At 42.5% G+C, this 21,562-nt stretch overlaps 1 protein-coding gene and 1 long non-coding RNA gene across 3 annotated transcripts in view; one reads left to right on the top strand and one right to left on the bottom strand.

Moving 5' to 3' along the window:
• The window catches only part of LOC115131317 (VPS50 EARP/GARPII complex subunit), a 222,829-nt gene that overhangs the window by 95,393 nt on the left and 105,874 nt on the right, over positions 1 to 21,562 (top strand). The window lies entirely within an intron of this gene.
• On the bottom strand, positions 153 to 7,304 carry LOC135572428 (uncharacterized). The gene is made up of 3 exons (XR_010464289.1): positions 6,943 to 7,304; positions 874 to 1,001; positions 153 to 369 (listed from the first exon to the last, which is right to left on the bottom strand). It is a non-coding gene; the product is annotated as an uncharacterized LOC135572428 (long non-coding RNA).

Here is a 21,562-nt window from a genome sequence, read left to right as displayed (position 1 = left end):
ATCCTACTTGAGTAAAAGTCTGAAAGTATTTGGTCTTAAATATACTTAAGAATCAAAAGTAAATGAAATTGCTCAAATATACTTAAGACTCAAAAGTAAATGAAATTGCTCAAATATACTTAAGAATCAAAAGTAAATGAAATTGCTCAACTATACTTAAGTATCAAAAGTAAAAGTATAAATCATTTCAAATTCCTTATTTTAAGCAAACCAGATGGCACCATTTTCTTTATTTCTTTATAGATAGCAAGGGGCACTCCAACACATAATTTAGAAATGAAGCATGTGTTTAGTGAGTCCAACAGATCAGAGGCAGTAGGGATGACCAGGGATGTTCTCTGTTTAGTGAGTCCAACAGGTCAGAGGCAGCTGAAAATGTATGGAATGAAAAGTACATTATTTTCTTTAGGAATGTATAAATAATAAAGTATAGATACCTCCAAAAACGACTTAAGTAGTACTATTTTTTACTTAAGTACTTTACACCACTTCCCTTTAATTCCGCACCCCAAAGCACTGTCCCCTCCCCTTTAATAAAGGCAAGTGACCACTCTAAAGCCCTTATTCATCATCGGTCCTCCAAGGTAACCTCTTATTTCTTAAGCCCTGATTCCTATACCCTACACCTAAAGCGGAAGTGGAGGAGGCTGCTACAGGTACTGTAAGCATGCCCCATCAATACTCTCTCCCCTTCAATGCAGCATAGCACTGTCCCCTTTCATTCAGGCAAGCGACCATTAAAACTCTTATTTACCACCCTCTACCTGCTCTAACTTTTATAGCCCTGATTCCCTTATGCTTAATACACCTAAAGCCCCTTGAACATCCCGCATGGCAATAAACCCTTCTTCAGCTGCCCTCAGGTCAGTTCACCTTGTATTTCTCCAGGCGTTTACTCCCCATCGTCCTCTAGAAGTTCTTAGAAACCAGCGGTAGGGCTGCAGTAGTGTTCCCTCCATGCTCCTGGCTCTTTTAATCAGCTGCCCCTAAATCAATTTAAGCTGATTCAGCAAAAACAAAGGGGGGGGGGGTTGACTTTCATTGAGGCCCCACAGACTTAAACCCAGAGATTGATGGATTTCTAAGTATTGCATTTGCACTTAATAGAGGTGAGCTACTGCCCCGTTGTCTACCCCGCCCATGTAACAGAAGTGGTTGTGAATGCGCAGCCCCACATTTGCACAGCCCACATTGGCTTGATAGTATGGCTAATTGAGGTAGATCACCACTGTGTTGATAGTCAAGTGGAATTTATTTTCTAGTGTTACTTCAGTGGCTCTCCCTCTCAGGCTGTCCATGTGGAATATCATTGAGCCGACCAGGCCTGAAAGCACGTCGCTGGCTAAGTCACTGAGTCTTCTCCAAAGACTTCCAGTCCAAACATTATAATCTAATGATTCATTCTAATGATTAGTTGAGTCATTTAAAATAATCCACACGGTAAGCGATGGAGACAAACTGATATTTAACACTGAGTATTCATTTCCATTCCATGATCATGTTCATTTCCGTATAAGCACCGTTTTGATTGATGTTTGTTGATTGTCCTTCAATAGTTAATGACTGATTCCTTTTTCTTAATTACATGAAGACACCCTCATGTCCCTCAGTGCCCCATCCTTCTGTCAGGACTTATTTCTTGTATTTAGGATGTTTCAGTACAGCCAAGAGGGATGACACATTGCTTACGTGATAATCAGATTGTATCAAATGTAGTGTTGATCTGCTTTCCTGGGAACCTCTTATTTCCCCCATCACAATTTAAACAAGGTTACCAAGTGCAACACTCTCCAAAACAGGCCACAGTAATTCTCACAGGCAGTTAGAGATGGTATGATGAGGTAGCTAAGCTACTGGTTGATCTGCTGGAGCAACAGTACTATTCTATAAAGGGCCCAAAGTACTGTCACCACTGTTTGGAGGCTGGTAGGATGTTGTGGATGAATGTGCATGGGTAGCCTCGTAATGGCTAGCCTCGTAATGGCTAGCCTCGTAATGGCTAGCCTCGTAATGGCTAGCCTCGTAATGGGTAGCCTCGTAATGGGTAGCCACGTAATGGGTAGCCCCGTAATGGGTAGCCTCGTAATGGGTAGCCTCGTAATGGGTAGCCTCGTAATGGGTAGCCCCGTAATGGGTAGCCCCGTAATGGGTAGCCCCGTAATGGGTAGCCCCGTAATGGGTAGCCCCGTAATGGGTAGCCGCGTAATGGGTAGCCTCGTAATGGGTAGCCTCGTAATGGGTAGCCTCGTAATGGGTAGCCTCGTAATGGAGCCTGTTTGACAATCAGACATCATGACTGGTTGTGTTTATGCCGCAATAAAAGTTCAAACATTTTTGCAGTTAAATGACAATTCTTTATGACCATGCTCACAGAGATGGTATTGAATTAATAGGGATTCTATATGTAAAAACAAATTAAATCTACTTTCAGCCCTGACTCTATATACAGTTGAAGTCGGAAGTTTGTATACACTTAGGTTGGAGTCATTTAAAACTCATTTTTCAACCACTCTACACATTTCTTGTTAACAAACTATAGTTTTGGCAAGTCGGTTAGGACATCTACTTTGTGCATGACGCAAGTAATTTTTCCAACAATTGTTTACAGACAGATTATTTCACTTATAATTCACTGTGTCACAATTCCAGTGGGTCAGAAGTTAACATACACGAAGTTGACTATCTTAAAATAGCTTGGAATATTACAGAAAATGTCATGGTTTTAGAAGCTTCTGTTAGGCTAATTGACATAATTTGAGTCAATTGGAGGTGTACCTGTGGATGTATTTCAAGGCCTACCTTCAAACTCAGTGCCTCTGCTTGACATCATGGGAAAATCAAAAGAAATCAGCCAAGACTTCAGAAAAAAATCGTAGAGGTCCACAAGTCTGGTTCAACCTTGGGAGCAATTTCCAAATGGTCATCTGTACAAACTAAAGTAAGAAAGTATAAACACCATGGGACCACGCAGCCGCCATACCACTCAGGAAGGATGAACATACTTTGGTGCGAAAAGTGCAAATTAATCCAAGAACAACAGCAAAGGACCTTGTCACCATTTTGGAGGAAATAGGTGCAAAATGATCTATATCCACAGTAAAACGAGTCCTATATCGACATAACCTGAAAGGCCGCTCAGCAAGGAAGAAGCCACTGCTCCAAAACCGCCCCAAAAAAGCTAGATTGCGGTTTGCAACCGCACATGTGGACAAAGGTCGTACTATTTGGAGAAATGTCCTCTGGTCTGATGAAACAAAAATAGCATTGGGGTGGCATCATCATGTTGTGGGGGTGCTTTGCTGCAGGAGGGAATGGTGCACTTCACAAAATAGATGGCATCATGAGGCAGGAAAATGATGTGGATATATTGAAGCAACATCTCAAGACATCAGTCAGGAAGTTAAAGCTTGGTCGCAAATGGGTCCTTCAAATGGACAATGACCCCAAGCATACTTCCAAAGTTGTGGCAAAATGGCTTAAGGACAACAAAGTCAAGGTATTGGAGTGGCCATCACAAAGCCCTGACCTCAATCCTATAGAAAATGTGTTGGCGGAATTGAAAAAGCGTGTGCGAGCAAGGAGGCCTACAAACCTGACTCAGTTACACCAGCTCTGTTAGGAGGAATGGGCCAAAATTCACCCAAATTATTGTGGGAAGCTTGTGGAAGGCTACCCGAGACGTTTGACCCAAGTTACACAATTTAAAGGCAATGCTACTGAATACTAATTGAGTGTATGTAAACTTCTGCCCCACTGGGAATGTGATGAAAGAAATAAAAGCTGAAATAAATAATTATCTCTACTATTATTCTGACATTTCACATTCTTAAAATAAAGTGGTGATGCTATCTGACCTAAGACAGGGAATTTTTACTATGATTAAATGTCAGGAATTGTGAAGTGCTGAGTTTAAATGTATTTGACTAAGGTGTATGTAAACTTCCGACTTCAACTGTAACTATAAGCCAAAGTTTGAAACCACAGAGGCAGTCCAAGACGGGTTTATGTTGGGATTAACAAGACAACTCCAGCTTGTGTCATCACTAATGTCACATTCCTTAGGTATCCAAGCTTAGTGAACACAACTGGTGGCTCTGTTTCCATAGCGATAAAGTTTCAGGTTTCACGTAGAGTAGAGTTAATCTCTTCCAGGGGAGTGTTGGTTTCAAGGTAGCTCACTGGAGTCGTTTTCATTTGGTGAATTGTATTTGTTTAACTTTTCAAAGACTAAACAGTAGCTTTGGATCAAATCCAGAATTTGTTCTTTCTCAGTGGGAAGGGGGTTCAATTTCCCCCTTCAGTACATTAGCTTGATTAACAAAATGGACGATGACGAGTAGGACCACAGTGATGCCCTTATCCCCTAAATCGTTGACGACAGTCACAAATGACACGCTATTCCCTGTATAGTGCACTATGTGGTCAAAAGTAGTGCAATATATTGGGAATATGGTACCATTAGACGTACCCTTCCAGCTTCCAAACCGAAGATGAACATATCCCGCTGTTCTGCGAGGTGAAAGGACATATTCCATTTAGTTGTAAGGGGGGCAGGGCCATCACATCGAGAGTGGGTGTGATTGGCTTTCATCTACTGTACTGCCCTCTAAGTGAAGGTGACCTCACTCTGCACAAGCGTTACCTTTTTATATGATGTAAAGGGTGTGCATTTTTAGTCTGTGTGCTTGGTGAGTGTGAGCGAGAGAGAGCGTGTGTGTGTGTTCGGTGTGCTTATAGGTGGGTGTGCATCTCTGTTTGTGTGTGCGTATACCAAAGCCTTAAAAGGAGAGATTTACATGCTGATCTTCATTTGTCAGACTGGCGTTGTGTCCTGGGACCCCACACGTTCTACCCGGTGCCCCGCATGACCGCCAGGCTCCTCTCTGTCATTGGAAAAATAACGAAACGGTCCATGGCTGGCTGCTGCAACACTGCAGATGCATCCCAAATGGCACCCTATCCCCTATATAGTGTGTACTACCAGGACCCTGGTCAAAGCAAAGTACTGCAATATATAGGGAATAGGGTGCTATTTGGGATGCAGAGTGAAACACCTACTGAGGGCCACCACAGCTGACGTAGTGAACCTGTCACCATGATGTATCAGTAATTAATGTCACCACTCAATAAAGGGAAGTTGTTTCTGGAATGAATACGGGCTACGGTTCCCTCCCACCTTTCCAAATTGAATTATCAGCCATACATGTAGCTCACCCACTGTGATGTTCAATCAGCTGGGACAGGTCCTCGGTGGTGAGAGGATCAATGGCCGTGGTCGGTGGATCGGTTACAAGCTCACAGCATGGACTGGAGCCCCTCGTATTGACTGTTAGCTTTGGAACTGCCACATTAAACACACAACCAATCCAGGACGGAGGGGGGAAGATGTTGGCCTTGACATTTGCCTTCCCACGTGTACAGCTTCGCCTCAAGATGAATGAAGTAGTAACGTTCATTTGATGTTTGTGAACAAGTTGAGTTTTTCACAATCGTTTTGATTGACTTATGATCTCATAGGAGCATGACATTTCTCTTAACATCTCCTGTTATTTAGTGTAAGGTCTTTGGTGTGCCAAATTGATATACTACAGTCTAACTTGGACTACTGTCTTTCTTGATTCAGTCCAAGAGAAATGGACACTCCATAGTTAGCTTAACATGACATCATTCATATGTAGCCACACCAGTTCCTTCTGATCATTTAGGCATTTTCATCTACAGTTGAAGTCGGAAGTTTACATACACCTTAGCCAAATACAGTTTTTCACAATTCCTGACATTTAATCCTAGTAAAAATTCCCTGTTTTAGGTCAGTTAGGATCACAACTTTATTTTATGAATGTGAAATGTCAGAATAATAGTAGAGAGTGATTTATTTCAGCATTTTCTTACTTTCCTCACATTCCCAGAGGACTTTGTTGTCCTTAAGCCATTTTGCCACAACTTTGGAAGTATGCTTGGGGTCATTGTCCATTTGGAAGACCCATTTGGGACCAAGCTTTAACTTCCTGACTGATGTCTTGAGATGTTGCTTCAATATATCCACATCATTTTCCTGCCTCATTATGCCATCTATTTTGTGAAGTGCACCAGTCCCTCCTGCTGCAAAGCAACCCCACAACATGATGCTGCCACCCCCGTGCTTCACGGTTGGGATGGTGTTCTTCAGCATGCAAGCCTCCCCCTTTTTCCTCCAAACGTAACGATTGTAATTATGGCCAAACAGTTCTATTTTTGTTTCATCAGACATATCTCCAAAAGGTACCATCTTTGTCCCCATTTGCAGTTGCAAAACGTAGTCTGGCTTTTTTATGGCGGCTTCCGTGCTGAGCGGCCTTTCAGGTCATGTCAATATAGGACACGTTTTACTGTGGATATAGATACTTTTGTACCTGTTTCTTCCAGCATCTTCACAAGGTCCTTTGTTGTTGTTCTGGGATTGATTTGCACTTTCCGCAAAGAATGCGTCTCCTTCCTGAGAGGTATGACAGCTGCGTGGTCCCATGGTGTTTAGACTTGCATACTATTGTTTGTACAGATGAACGTGGTACCTTCAGGCATTTTGAAATTGCTCCCAAGGATGAACCAGACTTGTGGAGGTCTACAATTTTTTTTCTAAGGTCTTGGCTGAGTTCTTTTGATTTTCACATGATGTCAAGCATAGAGGCACTGAGTTTGAAGGTAGGCTTTGAAATACATCCACAGGTACACCTCCAATTGACTCAAAAGATGTCAATTAGCCCATCAGAAGCTTCTATAGCGAGGAGTGGTTGAAAAACAAGTTTTAATGACTCCAACCTAAGTGTATGTAAACTTCCGACTTCAACTGTACATTGTTACTTGGCTAATTATGTGTGTCTGGGACATTGAATAACGCTGCAATCCCTGTGCGGAAATGGACAATTACTCCTCCCATTGCCTTCCATTGCCTCTGCTACTTACCTCCATCTTTGTTAAGGCAGCTTCTCTCTCCTTCATTTGCCAGGCCTGTCAGCAGGTAAATTGCTTTCCCTGGCCTGTGACCAGCTTGGATTTGTGTTTTCACACTCCAACATCATCTTCACTCGCAAAGATGGTGCAGAATGCGATTGCCAGGTCAAAAGAGGAAATTACGTAAATTTGTTACGTTCACATTGGTGTTTAGATAACTGTTTGGCCGGCTAGGATTTGAATGGAGACCGTCCGAGTTTCTCAAGGCTCCTTGTCAAAATCTTGTCTCTTTCTATTGCTTTGAGAAACTTCGTCTTGGAGCTATGTGATGTAGGTTTTGAGGTGTTGGCCGGCTGTTTTCTGGCATCCTTCCTTTTCGTCGTCAGAGGAAGGATATCTGTTAACACAGTGATGTTTCATCACACCTCACTCCGCAGATTATTTCCTGTCTGTGGCTTGCCTTGTTCAAGCTAAACTGCTTTCTGGTATTTTCGGAAGAACATTAGAATGAGTTCAATTACTAGTTCAATTCACATTTTGCTGGTGTTAAACTGAGACCCAGTCTTGATACAAAGTAACCTAGAAATACTCTATTGCACCATTTAAGTCTTTGTCCTTTTATATCATCCTCCTCCTCAGGCTCCTCTTTCCTCCCTCCCTTGTTCCCATTAGTAGCATTAACAGTCCGTGTTCAGCTCCCTCTTTCTTTAGCAGACTGACCTCTCCTCCCCTCCCCTCTAATCTCCTCTCCAAGACAGTCAGATGAGCTAATCTGCCTTCTCTCTCCTTTGTTAAAGAACACTTTCCTCGTCTATTTCCTCTGTGATGTCACAGTGGGCCTGGGCTTTCCTATTCTTTCTTTCCTTCCATTTTCCCCACTTAAATGTAATGTAAATTGGGGACCCAAGCTTACTATCTTGGCTGTTGATTGGTGCCTTAAAATCTTTGGTGCGATTTACTACCATATGGGTATACGAACCTATAAGGGCAGGCGGAGCATGACCTCATTTCAAGATGGATGCTTCCTACATTCCGGGTTAGCATTGTGAAGCATAAACAATATAAACATGGAATACATTGATAGACACCGAAAGCCAGAACTCAGATCATAAGGATGTCTTATTTGTCTGTATGTGACCTACCGTTATTAATCACCAGCCCCGAGAGTCTAAATGTTTATTTTACATAACGTTTTCACCAAACAGCAAACATCTTACGAGGTAAGGTTTGATTTGGTCAGTGTTTGAGCTATAGCAACATGAGGGGTGTCAACTTAACACTTAGGTTGGATGGAACATAACACTGGCAAAAGGCTAGATATCTGATGATGTATGACCTAATGGCAACATTGAATGTTGGAAAATATGACGTTGCCTGGTTACGCGCTCTAGGCATCCATTACAGATGGGATTGGCTACTATGGCAGTCTTGTAACCAATGAGATAAGCTTTCCAGGGATATTCAGTTGACCTGGGTGGTACATAGCAAGGCCTAGAACCTTTTATGCGTAATGTGCACTATTTCTGCCTGGCTGAGAGAGGAGATGCACACTACATTACATCGCTTTAATTGAATCTCTTTTATTAAATGGATCGCTGGTCACTTTAATAATGTTTCCATATCTTGCATAACTCATCTCATATGTATATACTGTATTTTATACCATATATTGCATCTTGCCTATGCTGCGCTGTCATTGCTCATCCATCCATTTATATGTATATATTCTTATTCCTTTACTTAGATTTGTGTGTATTAGGTAGTTGTTGTGGAATTGTTAGATTACAGCTAATCTCCCTTCTTACTCCTTTGTTAAATAACACTTTCCTATATTTCCTCTGTGATGTCAGAGTGGGCCTGGGATTTCCTATTCTTTCTTTTCTTCCATTCTTTCTCTCAGGCAGTGACTCATGCAGTCGTTCTTGGCCCAGTCAGGAGAAATAACAGTGCAATTTGTTCACCTCTCTGTGACATGGTTAGGATGCACCGACAGGTCATTATTAGCCTGCCAGGTGTTTTACATCACAGGAACTTGTAAAACCATTACTAGAGGGACTCAATGAATACAACAAAGAGATGCTGTTTTTATGTGTAAGTTCATGTTTAAGTTGTTATTCAGCACTGTCAACACTTTGGTAAACACTTTTATAAGCCATGAAATGCACTGGAGCTGCAATGAATGACTATAGCAAAGTGTTCCGATAAGCCGCTAATAATAACTCAAGCTTATCTTTTTTTTTTATATTGAGGAATATTAAGTTAACTTTATCTGGTCGTTGGATTAACAACATGAATTGTTGCATGAGGGAGAAATAATGCAGTGTGACTCGAGTTAGTGGTGCCTTAGACTGCCGCGCCACTCAGGAGGCCCCATATTGTATATCCCTAGCAACTAACATGCAGTTGTCGGGGGTGTAATAGATTTAGAACACTGTCGGGCCATTCAAAGTGACAATTCCAAATAGGCAAACCAAGATGTGACAAATTATGAGATTCACCTTACAAAGCAGGAAATGCATTATTTAAAATGAGTAGCTAAGATGAGCTGTCATATGTCTGACATCACATGCTCTTTACACTGATTGTGTCTATCTGTATTCATGATCAGTTAGAGAATTGCCTACTTTCATCACCCAGTGCTGGAAATGCATTATGATAATAACAATAGCAAAATTCACTCTCATCAGAGCTGTGACAAATCACACCCTCCATGTGTGTCTCGGGAGTTGGGATATGCCGAAACACGTTTCTAATTCACACACTTGTACATGTCTGAATTAGGACAAACATAAGTACCCCCCAAATGTTAGTATTCTAATTGAGAGGGCTCTCCAGGGATGGTGCGGTCTGTCCAACGCATCACCTGGGGCAAACTACCTGCCCTCCAGGACAACAACCACCCAAGCCACTGCCTGTTCACACCGCTATCATCCAGAAGGCGAGGTCAGCACAGGTGCGTCTAAGCAGGGACCAAGAGACTGAAAAACAGCTTCTATCTCAAGGCCATCAGACTGTTAAACAGCCATCACTAGCTCATGAGGCTGCTGCCCTATATACATAGACTTTAATGTTTACATATTTTGCACTACTCATCTCATATGTATATACTGTATTCTATTTTACTGTATCTTAGTCTATGCCTCTCTGACATTGCTCGTCCAAATATTTATATATTCTTAATTCCATTCCTTTACTTAGATTTGTGTGTATTGTTGTGAAATTAATAACATTTGCTAAACACTCGTATGTGACCAATACATTTTGATTTGAGATAAATATGGTCATTAGTATATCTGTAAAATCTAAAGAACAGCTCGAACATCTCATCTGAATTATGAACACTGTCCAAAGAAACTTTCCTGTGTCTGTCTGGCTCTGTTCTGCTCTGTTCTCTTTTCTGCTTATCTCTGCTTCTGTTATTTTCTGCTCTGTTAGGCTCTGTTCTAATTACTTTCTCCATGCTCCTCTACTTTTGTCAGAGCTTTGGACACCATTTTGGTTGACCTGAACGGGTGGGTGGGTGGAATGTGGGTGTAAAATGTTAACTACATCTTGGGAGATAGTATCTGTATAGTCTTTTGTGTCATTTGGCTGTCTGACTCACTGTCACCTCTGAGTTTGACACTTCCAGAACTTCTGTCAGTATGCCTGCAGTGTTGATGCTGCACATTTTTCCATTAACAATCAGTCAATAGGATATGTGGAGAGTAGGTTTGATATAAACATCCAGTTCACCTAGAAAATTGGAGGCCTCTCACTCTTCAGTGTTGTGACTGCAAAATATGAGTTAAATGCATAGCGTATATCGTATTAAACAGGTCTACAATATAGTTAATATTGTGTATTTGATTGAAATAATTAAAGTATTACTATTGATATAATATATCAAGGGGATTAAAAGGAGAGTTTCAAATGAATTATTTTCAAATGAAGTCTCCCTTTTTTAAACTTCCCAGTTGGAATGGGTCAGTGCAGATGTCATCTTCTGTCCACACTCTGACAGCAGTTCATGTCAAAAGACTAGTAGTCCAAGTTCTCTGGATGAAGCTCCAGTCTGCACAAAAATGGATAAAAATAGCAATGTTTTGTGGGAAAATGTCAAGTGGAGCCAAAAGCCCTCACAAGGTGAAACTAGTCACGAATGGGCACCCGTTTATAGTACCTGAGGTCTCCAGTAGCTTGTTTATTTTTTCTGTGATGTCATATTGTTCTCTATCATAATCCCTGGATTATATTCCGTAACTGTAACATCCCTGAATATTTACCACTTTCTATAACTAGAGGTTTCAATTGGTAGGGATGTCACTCCAAAAGACCGAGCCTATATGTTTAGTATAGTTTCAACTGCTGTCTTCATCAGTGGAGGCTCCACAGAGGAGGAAAGGGAGGACCGTCCTCTTCAGTAAATTAAATGTAACATTAATAAAGGTACAATTTTTAGATGAAACTATACTAAACATATTCGTCACCAAATAATTTATTTAAACACACTTGTTTTGCAATGGTCTACAGTAGCCTCAACAGCCGTCTCATCTAGTTTCTGTCCTCCTCTGGGTACATTGACTTCAATACAAAACCTAGGAGGCTCATGGTTGTTACCTGCTTCCATAGATGTACACAGTAATTATGACAACTTCCGGAGGATGTCCTCCAACCTGTCAGAGCTCTGTCAGAGCTATTGCAGCATGAACTGACATGTTGTCCACCCAATCAAAAGATCAGAGAATGAATATCATACCGAAAGCTACAGCTAGCTAGCACTGCAGTGCATGAAATGTGGTGAGTAGTTGATTCAAAGAGAGAAAGCCAATAGTTGAAAAGTTTTGAACAAATTAAATTCTTCCAAAATGAAGGAGAAGGAAGAGCGAGAGCTATATTCGGTGAGAGCTATATATATATATATTTTTTTTTAAACATTCACTTAGATAGAAAATGCAGCCAGAGTTTTTCCTACTCAACACCCAGCTCAAACAGAGAGGGATGCTATGGTATGTTAGCTAGCTTCTTGATGCACCCATCCCTTTAGCGGGACATCCGCTGAATTGCAGAGCGCCAAATCCAAATTAAATTACGAAAAAATATTTAATTTTCATGAAATCACAAGTGCAATATAGCAAAACGCAGCTTAGCCTGTTGTTAATCCACCTGGCGTGTCAGATGTCAATAAAGCTTTTCGGCGAAAGCATACCAAGCGTTTATGTAAGGACATCTCTCTCAGTAGACAAAATATTACAAACAGCTAGCAGCCAAGTAGATTGGTCACGAAAGTCAGAAAAGCAATTCAATCGCTTACCTTTGATGATCTTCGGATGTTTGCACTCACAAGACTCCCAGTTACACAATAAATGTTCCTTTTGTTCCATAAAGATTATTTTATTTTATATCCAAAATACCTCCATTTGGTTGACGCGTCATGTTCAGAAATCCACAGGCTCGAGGGGTCACGACATTGCAGACAAAAATTCCAAATAGAATCCGTAAAGTTCGTAGAAACATGTCACATGTTTTTTATAATCAATCCTCAGGTTGTTTTTACAATAAATAATCGATAATATTTCAACCGGGACTGTAGCTTCTTCAATAGGAGAGAGAGAGAAATGTCTGCTCCAAGCTGTTGCGCATTCAAAACTCTGCTGGCACCCAGCCATCCACTGACGCGATGTGATCGATCTCGCTCATTTTTCAAAATAAAAGCCTGAAACTATGTCTAAAGACTGTTCACACCATGGGGAAGCCATAGGAAAAGGAATCTGGTTGATATCCCTTGAATTGGAGCGAAGGCAGGCAATGGATCAGAGAGCTTTCAGGAAAAACAGCACTTCCGGGTTGGATTTTCCCCAGGTTTTCGCCTGCAATATCAGTTCTGTTATACTCACAGACAATATTTTTGACAGTTTTGGATAATTTAGAGTGTTTTCTATCCTAATCTGACAATTATATGCATATTCTAGATTCTGGGCCTGAGAAATAGGCAGCAACCTCATGCACCTCATGATTTGTACAGTTTCATGCAGTAGCCTAAGCCTATTGATGTTACATTGAGCTGGGTGAATGGAATATGAATGACAGTCATCAAATATGCTGTCATAGAAATATAAGGCCACGCTGAATCAAAATAATCATCCTCCCTCATCTTAAATGGCACAAACCACCACTGGTCATCATCTAGGTCACATCTTGAGTTTTTCTTCTCTTTTTGATTGAGGTTAATGCAAGTGCTCTCAGAGGATGGTAGTGGTTGAGCGTTCACATCTTATGTGGCTGGTACAAAGAAAGACAAGTGTAGTTTAGCCACTTCAGAGTTACCTAGGCTCAGGTTGATATTAACTTCATGCCGGCAAGGTCTTTTTCTCCTTCGTTTGTCCCGGCTTGCGGTGTCTGATTTGATGTCCGTGTCTGATATGGTGTGTATTGATGTCTGTGTCTGTTATGGTGTGTGTGTCTGGGTGCGCTTTTCCACTGCGGCGGTTCTGTGACGAAATTGCCCTTCAGAGCTGTAGGGTTTAGGAATGACCTCTCTCAGGCCCCTCCAACGAAGTTTGAAGGTCACCTCAAGCTCAACCGCTTTCTTTCAGTGGAATTCAATGTTTATTCTCCAAATACCCCATGTTTTATGGTTCCCCTTGAGATGTACTGTAGCCAGCCAGTGATTTCTACAACCGGTTACCTTCATCCTTCACTGCTTAATATGCACTCACATCAATACACACCATATTAACCTCATAGTCCGCCCAAACCCGTATGCGGGAGCGTAACTACAGCCTCAAGCTCATTACCATAACGCAACGTTAGCGATTTCTAAAAATCGCAAATGAAATTAAATAAATATGCCTGCTTTCAAGCTTATCCTTTTCTTAACAATCCTGTCATCTCAGATTTTCAAAATATGCTTTAGAACCAGAGAAAATCAATAATTTGTGTAAGAGTGGTGATAGCTAGCTTAGCATTTAGCGTTAGCATTTAGCACGCAACATATTCACAAAAACCAGCCAAGGAATCAAATAAAATAATTTACCTTTGAAGAACTTCAGATGTTTCAATGAGGAGACTCATTTACATAGCAGATGTCCAGTTTTTCCTGAAAGATTCTTGTGTAGGACACATCGTTCCCTTTTGTTACTATGCATTTGGCTACCGAAACTAACCGAAAATTCAGTCACCTACACGTCAAACTTTTTTCCGAATTAACTCCATAATATCGACTGAAACATGGAAAACGTTGTTTGAATCAATCCTGAAGGTGGTTTCTCATATATCTCTCCATTGAAAGCACCGTCCTTGAAGCCTGCTTTGTTGTCTGATTCGAATGGAAAAACACTGGGAGCTGACTTTTGCGCACCAAATGCCACGCAGACACCAAGCGGGACACTTGGCAATTGTAGTCTCTTATGGTCAATCTTCCAATGATATGCCTACAAATACGTCACAATGCTGCAGAGACCTTGGGGAAACAAGATAAAGTGTCCGTTGATTCCTGTCGCATTCACAGCCATATAAGGCGATCATGGAAAACGTAGCCTCAAAAATCAGACATCAATACACACCATGTTAGACATGCAGACATCAATACACACCATGTTAGACACGCAGACATCAATACACATCATGTTAGACACGCAGACATCAATACACATCATATTAGACACGCAGACATCAATACACATCATATTAGACACGCAGACATCAATACACACCATATTAGACACGCAGACATCAATACACACCATATTAGACACGCAGACATCAATACACATCATATTAGACACGCAGACATCAATACACATGTTAGACACATCAATTCATATTAGACACGCAGACATCAATACACATCATGTTAGACACGCAGACATCAATACACATCATATTAGACACGCAGACATCAATACACATCATGTTAGACACGCAGACATCAATACACATCATATTAGACACGCAGACATCAATACACACCATGTTAGACACGCAGACATCAATACACACCATGTTAAACATACAGACATCAATACACATCATGTTAGACACGCAGACATCAATACACATCATGTTAGACACGCAGACATCAATACACATCATATTAGACATTCAGACATCTGTAGAGGTTGAATAGGCTAGTAATAGGGGTTGCAACAATTTCGGCGGATCATTTTAGAGAGGGACCAGATTTTCTAGCCCAGCTGATTTGTAGGGATCCAGATTTTGCAGTTCTTTCAGAACATCAGCTGTCTGGATTTGGGTTATGGAGAAGCGGGGGCGGGGCAAGTTGATACAGAGGGTACGGAGATGTTGGCAGGGGTTGGGGTAGCCAGGTGGAAAGCATGGCCAGCCGTAGAAAATGCTTATTGAAATGATCGGTTATCGTAGATTTATCGGTGGTGACAGTGTTTCCTATCCTCAGTACAGTGGGCAGCTGGGAGGAGGTGCTCTTATTCTCTGGGACTCTAGTGTACCAGAACATTTTGGAATTAGTTCCCACAGGAAGAAAATGTCTGTTTGAAAAAGCCTTAGCTTTCCTAACTGATTGAGTATATTGGTTCCTGACTTCCCTGAAAAGTTGCATATTGCGTGTGCTATTCGATGCTAATGCAGAACGCCACAGGATGTTTTTGTGCTGGTCAAGGGCAGTCAAGTCTTGGGTGAACCAAGGGCTATATCTGTACTTAGTTCTACATTTTTTTGAATAATGGCATGCTTATTTAAGATTGAAAGGAAAGTACTTTTGAAGAGCAACCAGGCATCCTCTACTGACGGGATGAGGTCAATATCCTTCCAGGATACCCAGTCGATTAGAAAGGCCTGCTCACTGAAGTGTTTTAGGGAGCGTTTGACTGTGATGAGGGGTGGTCGTTTGACCGCGGACCCATTACGCACGCAGGCAATGAGGCTGTGATCGCTGAGATCCTGGTTGAAGACAGCAGAGCTGTATTTAGAGGGCAAGTTGGTCAGGATGATATCTAAGAGGGTGCCCATGATTACAGATTTAGGGTTGTACCTGGTAGGTTCCTTGATAATTGTTGGTTAAGGGCTTAGTTAAAGGCTTGTAAGTAAGCAATTCACTGTAAGGTTGTATTCACTGTACCTGTTGTATTCGGTGCATGTGTCAAATAAAATTTGATTTGATACAGGGTTGACTGACGACAGCCTGGGACTGTTTGGATGCAAACAGGGGGTCGCCATCAACACGTTGTAAAATAGAGTAATGTGTTGCTTTTCCGTCTGTGTGAGGGATAGTCCTGAGACTGATCTCTGCTCTCTCATCCAGAGTTTCCTCAATGTGTTGCTTCTTGTCTCAGAACTGTTGGGCTCTGTCATTTTCATATGGAGGGAATGATGAAATGGAGAGAACTTCGCCCGGGTGTCACTGAGAAGAATTGTATTACTTCAATGGTATCTTCTCAATCGTATAAATTACAGCTATTTGTTATTGACTGCAGAGGGTAGGCAACATTCCCCTAAGCTCATATACAGGGAGTCTTCAGGTCTAAGCCAGTATTCCTCCTCTCTCCTGCTCTTCTTCTCTCTCTGATGTGATGCCTGGCGAGGCTGGCTGGCTGGCAGAGAAGGTGCTGTGACCTCTTTAGTGTCTGTCTGAATTACATGACAATGGCTGTAACGTATGTCTCTTTCCCGCTGTTCTGTTCCTGTCATCACATCATCTACAGAGGAAACACTAAGCCAAATGAGGAGGGTATGGAAATGGGGCTCATCAGTAGCATGATGGCTAATGTGGACGGCTGCCAACATTACTATTGGCGTTGTAAATTACGGTTAGTATAATGGGGTGGAGAAGGAAAGATGACACAGTTACTGCTACGAGGATGGGGATGGGAGATGTTACTCAGTAACCCCAGGTGTAAAATAGTAAATAATGTCTACTTCTCAAAGTATTATACTGTCGAGGAGTAATACAAGGTTTTCCACTATCAGGATATCTATTTATTATGACCATTGAAATGTTAGCTATTAAAATCAGATCCAATACTCCTCAGTTTCATCTGGTGTCCGGGTGGCTGGTCTCAGACCATCCCATAGGTGAAGCAGCTGGATGTGGAGTTCCTGGGCTGGCGTGGTTACATGTGGTCTGCGGTTTTGAAGCCGGTTGGATGTACTGACAAATTCTCTAGAACGACGTTGGAGGCCGTTTATGGTACAGAAATTAACATTCAGTTCTCTGGCAACAGCTCAGTTGGACATTCCTGCAGTCTGTATGCCAATTGCATGCTCTCTCCACTTGAGACCTTTGTGGAACTGAGTTGTGTGACACAACTGCACATTTTAGAGTGGCCTTTAATTTCCCCAGCACAAGGTGCACCTGTGTAAGGATCAGAGTTCAGTAAAGGTGTTTGTGGGAAAAAATATTGGCATTATCTCAACCAGCTTCATGAGGTAGTCACCTGGAATGCATTTCAATTTAAAGCTGTGCCTTGTTAAAAGTTAAGTTGTGGAATTTCTTTGCTTCTGAATGTGTTTGAGCTAATCAGTTGTTGTGGCAATTTGATTTTTTAAAAAATTGAACCTTTATTTAACTAGACAAGTCAGTTAGGAACATTTTTTTAAATTTACAATGACGGCCTAGGAACAGTGGGTTAACTGCCTTGTTCAGGGACAGAATGACAGATTTTTACCTTGTCAGCTCGGGGATTCGATTTAGCTACTTTATGATTACTGGCCCAACACTCTAACCACTAGGCTACCTGCCACCCCAAGGTAGGGGTTGATATACAGAGGATAGCCCTATTTGGTAAACAGCTCAAATAAGCAAAGATAAACATGAAGGTCAGTCAATCCGGAAAATGTAAAAAAACTTTGAATGTTTCTTAATAGTGCAGTCGCAAAACCATCAAGCAAAATGATGAAACTGGCTCTCATGAGGACTGCCACAGAAAGGAAGACCCAGAGTTACCTCTACTGCAGAGGATAAGTTCATTATTGTTACCAGCCTCAGAAATTGCAGCCCAAATAAATGCTTCTCAGAGTTCAAGTAGCAGACACATCTCAACATCAACTGTTCAAAGGAGACTGCGTGAATCAGGCCTTCATGGTCGAATTGCTGCAAAGAAACCACTACTAAAGGACACCAATAATAATAAGAGACTTGCTTGGGTCAAGAAACACGAGCAATGGACATTAGACCGGTGGAAATCTGTCCGTTTGGTCTGATGAGTTCAAATGTTTGATTTTTGGTTCCAACCGCCGTGCCTTTGTGAGACGCAGAGTCGGTGAACGGATGACCTTCACATGTATGGTTCCCACCATGAAGCATGGAGGTGGTGGTGTCGGGATGCTTTGCTGGTGACACTGTCTGTGCTTTATGTAGAGTTCAAGGCACATTTAGCCAGTATGGCTACCAGAGCATTGTATAGCGATACGCCATCCCATCTTGTTTGCGCATAGTGGGACAATCATTTGTTTTTCAACAGGACAGTGACCCAAAACACCCCTCCAGCCTGTGTAAGGGCTATTTGATATTTGATGGAGTGCTTCATCAGATAACCTGGCCTCCACAATCAACCCAATTGAGATGGTTTGGGTTGAGTTGGGCCGCAGAGTGAAGGAAAAGCAGCCAACAATTGCTCAGCATATGTGGGAACTCCTTCAAGACTGTTGGAAAAGCATTCCAGGTGAAGCTGGTTGAGAGAATGCCAAGAGTGTGCAAAGCTGTCATCAAGGCAAAGGGTGGCTACTTTGAAGAATCTAAAATAGATTTAGAGTTGTTTAACACTTTTTTGCTTACTACATGGATCCATATGTGTTATTTCATATTTTTGATGTCTTCACTATTATTCTACAATGTCAAATAGTAAAAATGAAGAAAACCTCCAAAAAGGGGGTTTGTCCAAACTTTTGACTGGTATTGTATTTGCAAAAAAATCCTACAATGTGATTTTCTGGAATTGTTTTTCTCATTTTGTCTGTCATAGTTGAAGTGTACCTATGATGAAAATTACAGGCCTCTCGTCTTTTTAAGTGGGAGAACTTGCACAATTGGTGGCTGACTAAATATTTTTTTGCCCCACTGTATATACAACCATTCCAGCTTTGCGGATTTTGCTGCGAAGAGACAGAATCATTAGATCACTTGTTTTGTTTGGTACTGCCCATATGTAGCTTGTTTTTGGTCACAGGTTCAGGATTGTATGAAGAATTGCAACATTTACCTGGAGTTAACTCTGCCAATAGCACTGGTGTTACCCCAGGAAATCTTAAGTTTTATTACAAACAGCCGGGAGGAACTATTGGATATAAGAGCAACGTCAACTTACCAACATTATGACCAGGAATACGACTTTCCCGAAGCGGATCCTCTGTTTGGTCCACCACCCAGGACAATGGATCGGATCCCAGTCGGAGACACAAAACAACGGCCGCAGAAGAAGTGGTCTTCTGGTCAGGCTCCATAGACCGGCACATCGCACCACTCCCGAGTTTACTACTCACCAACGTCCAGTCTCTTGACAAGGTAGACTAAATCCAAGCAAGCCTTCCAGAGAGACACATCAGAGATTGTAACGTTCTTTGTTTCATGGAAACGTGGCTCACTCGAGACACGCTATCGGAGTCGGTACAGCCACCTGGTCTCTTCACGCATCTCGCAGACAGAAACAAACATCTCTCTGGTAAGAAGAAGGGTGGACTGGTATGCCTTATGATTAACAAGACCTGGTTTGATCATGACAACATACAGGAACCCACCCCCCCCCCCCAAGCAGACACATCGATGGCCCTGAATGGACTTCATTGGGCTCTATGTAAACTAGAAACCACATCCTGAGGCTGCATTCATTGTAGCTGGGGATTTTAACAAGGCTAATCTGAAAACAAGACTCCCTAAACTTTATCAGCATATGAAATGCGCTACCCGGGCGGAAAAAATCCTGGACCATTGTTACTCTGACTTCCGTGATGCATACAAAGCCCTGCCCCGCCCTCCTTTCGGAAAATATGACCACGACTCCATTTTGTTGCTCCCAGCCTATAGACAGAAACTAAAACAGGAAATGCCCATGCTCAGGTCTGTTCAACGCTGGTCCCACCAATTTGATTCCACGCTTCAAGATTGCTTCGATCACGTAGACTGGGATATGTAGCGTTGGAAAATAACATTGATGAATACGCTGATTTGGTGAGCGAGTTTATTAGCAAGTGCATCGGTGATGTTTTACCCACAGCAACTATTAAAAATATCCCCAACCAGAAACCATGGATTGATGGCAGCATTCGTGCAAAACTGAAAGCGCGAACCACTGCTTTTAATCAGGGCAAGGCGACCGGAAATATGACCGAATACAAACAGTGTAGCTATTCAAACAAGCTAAGCGTCAGTATAGAGACAGAGTCACAATTCAACGGCTCAGAGACGAGAGGTATGTGGCAGGGTCAATCACGGACTACAAAAAGAAACCCAGCCCCGTCGCGGACCACGATGTCCTGCTCCCAGACAAACTAAACAACTTTTTTGCTTGGTTTGAGGACAATACAGTGCCAACGACACAGCCCGCTACCAAAACCTGCGGGCTCTCCTTCACCGCAGCCAACGTGAGTAAAGCATTTAAACGTGTTAACCCTCGCAAGGCTGCAGGCCCAGGTGGTGAGGGTAGGAAACGGTCTGTCCCCAGGTGGTGACTGTCTGTCCCCAGGTGGTGACGGTCTGTCCCCAGGTGGTGACGGTCTGTCCCCAGGTGGTGACGGTCTGTCCCCAGGTGGTGACTGTCTGTCCCCAGGTGGTGAGGGTAGGAAACGGCATCTCCACCCCGCTGATTCTAAACACTGGGGCCCCACAAGCGTGCATTCTCAGCCCCAGAGCATTCTCATACTCCCTGTTCACCCATGACTGCGTGGCCATGCACGCCTCCAACTGAATCATCAAGTTTGCAGACGCAACTACAGTGGTGGGCTTGATTACCAACAACGACGAGACGGCCTACAGGGAGGAGGTGAGGGCCCTCGGAGTGTGGTGTCAGGAAAATAACCTCACACTCAACGTCAACAAAACTAAGGAGATGATTGTGGACTTCAGCAAACAGCAGAGGGAGCAGCCCCCTATCCACATCGATGGGACAGTAGTGGAGAAGGTGAAAAGTTTTAAGTTCCTCGGCGTACACATCACAGACAAACTGAAATGGTCCACCCACACATACAGTGTGGTGAAGAAGGCCCAACAGCGCCTCTTCAACCTCAGGAGGCTGAAGAAATTTGGTTTGTCACCAAAATCACTCACAAACTTTTACAGATGCACAATCGAGAGCATCCTGTCGGGCTGTATCACCGCCTGGTACGGCAACTGCTCCGCCCACAACCGTAAGGCTCTCCAGAGGGTAGTGAGGTCTGCACAACGCATCACCGGGGGTAAACTACCTGCTCTCCAGGACACCGACACCACCCGATGTCACAGGAAGGCCAAAAAGATCATAAAGGACAACAACCACCCGAACCACTGCCTGTTCACCCCGCTATCATCCAGAAGGCGAAGTCAGTACAGGTGCATCAAAGCTGGGATCGAGAGACTGAAAAACAGCTTCCATCTCAAGGCCATCAGACTGTTAATCAGCCATCACTAACATTGAGTGGCTGCTACAAACATACTGACTCAATCTCTAGCCACTTTAATAATTAAAAATGGGATGTAATAAATATA

The sequence above is a fragment of the Oncorhynchus nerka genome, linkage group LG7 (assembly GCF_034236695.1).
Source record: "Oncorhynchus nerka isolate Pitt River linkage group LG7, Oner_Uvic_2.0, whole genome shotgun sequence".
Lineage (NCBI taxonomy): Eukaryota > Metazoa > Chordata > Actinopteri > Salmoniformes > Salmonidae > Oncorhynchus > Oncorhynchus nerka.
The sequence above is the reverse complement of the archived record's forward strand: the minus strand, read 5'-3'. Positions and strand labels throughout refer to the sequence as shown.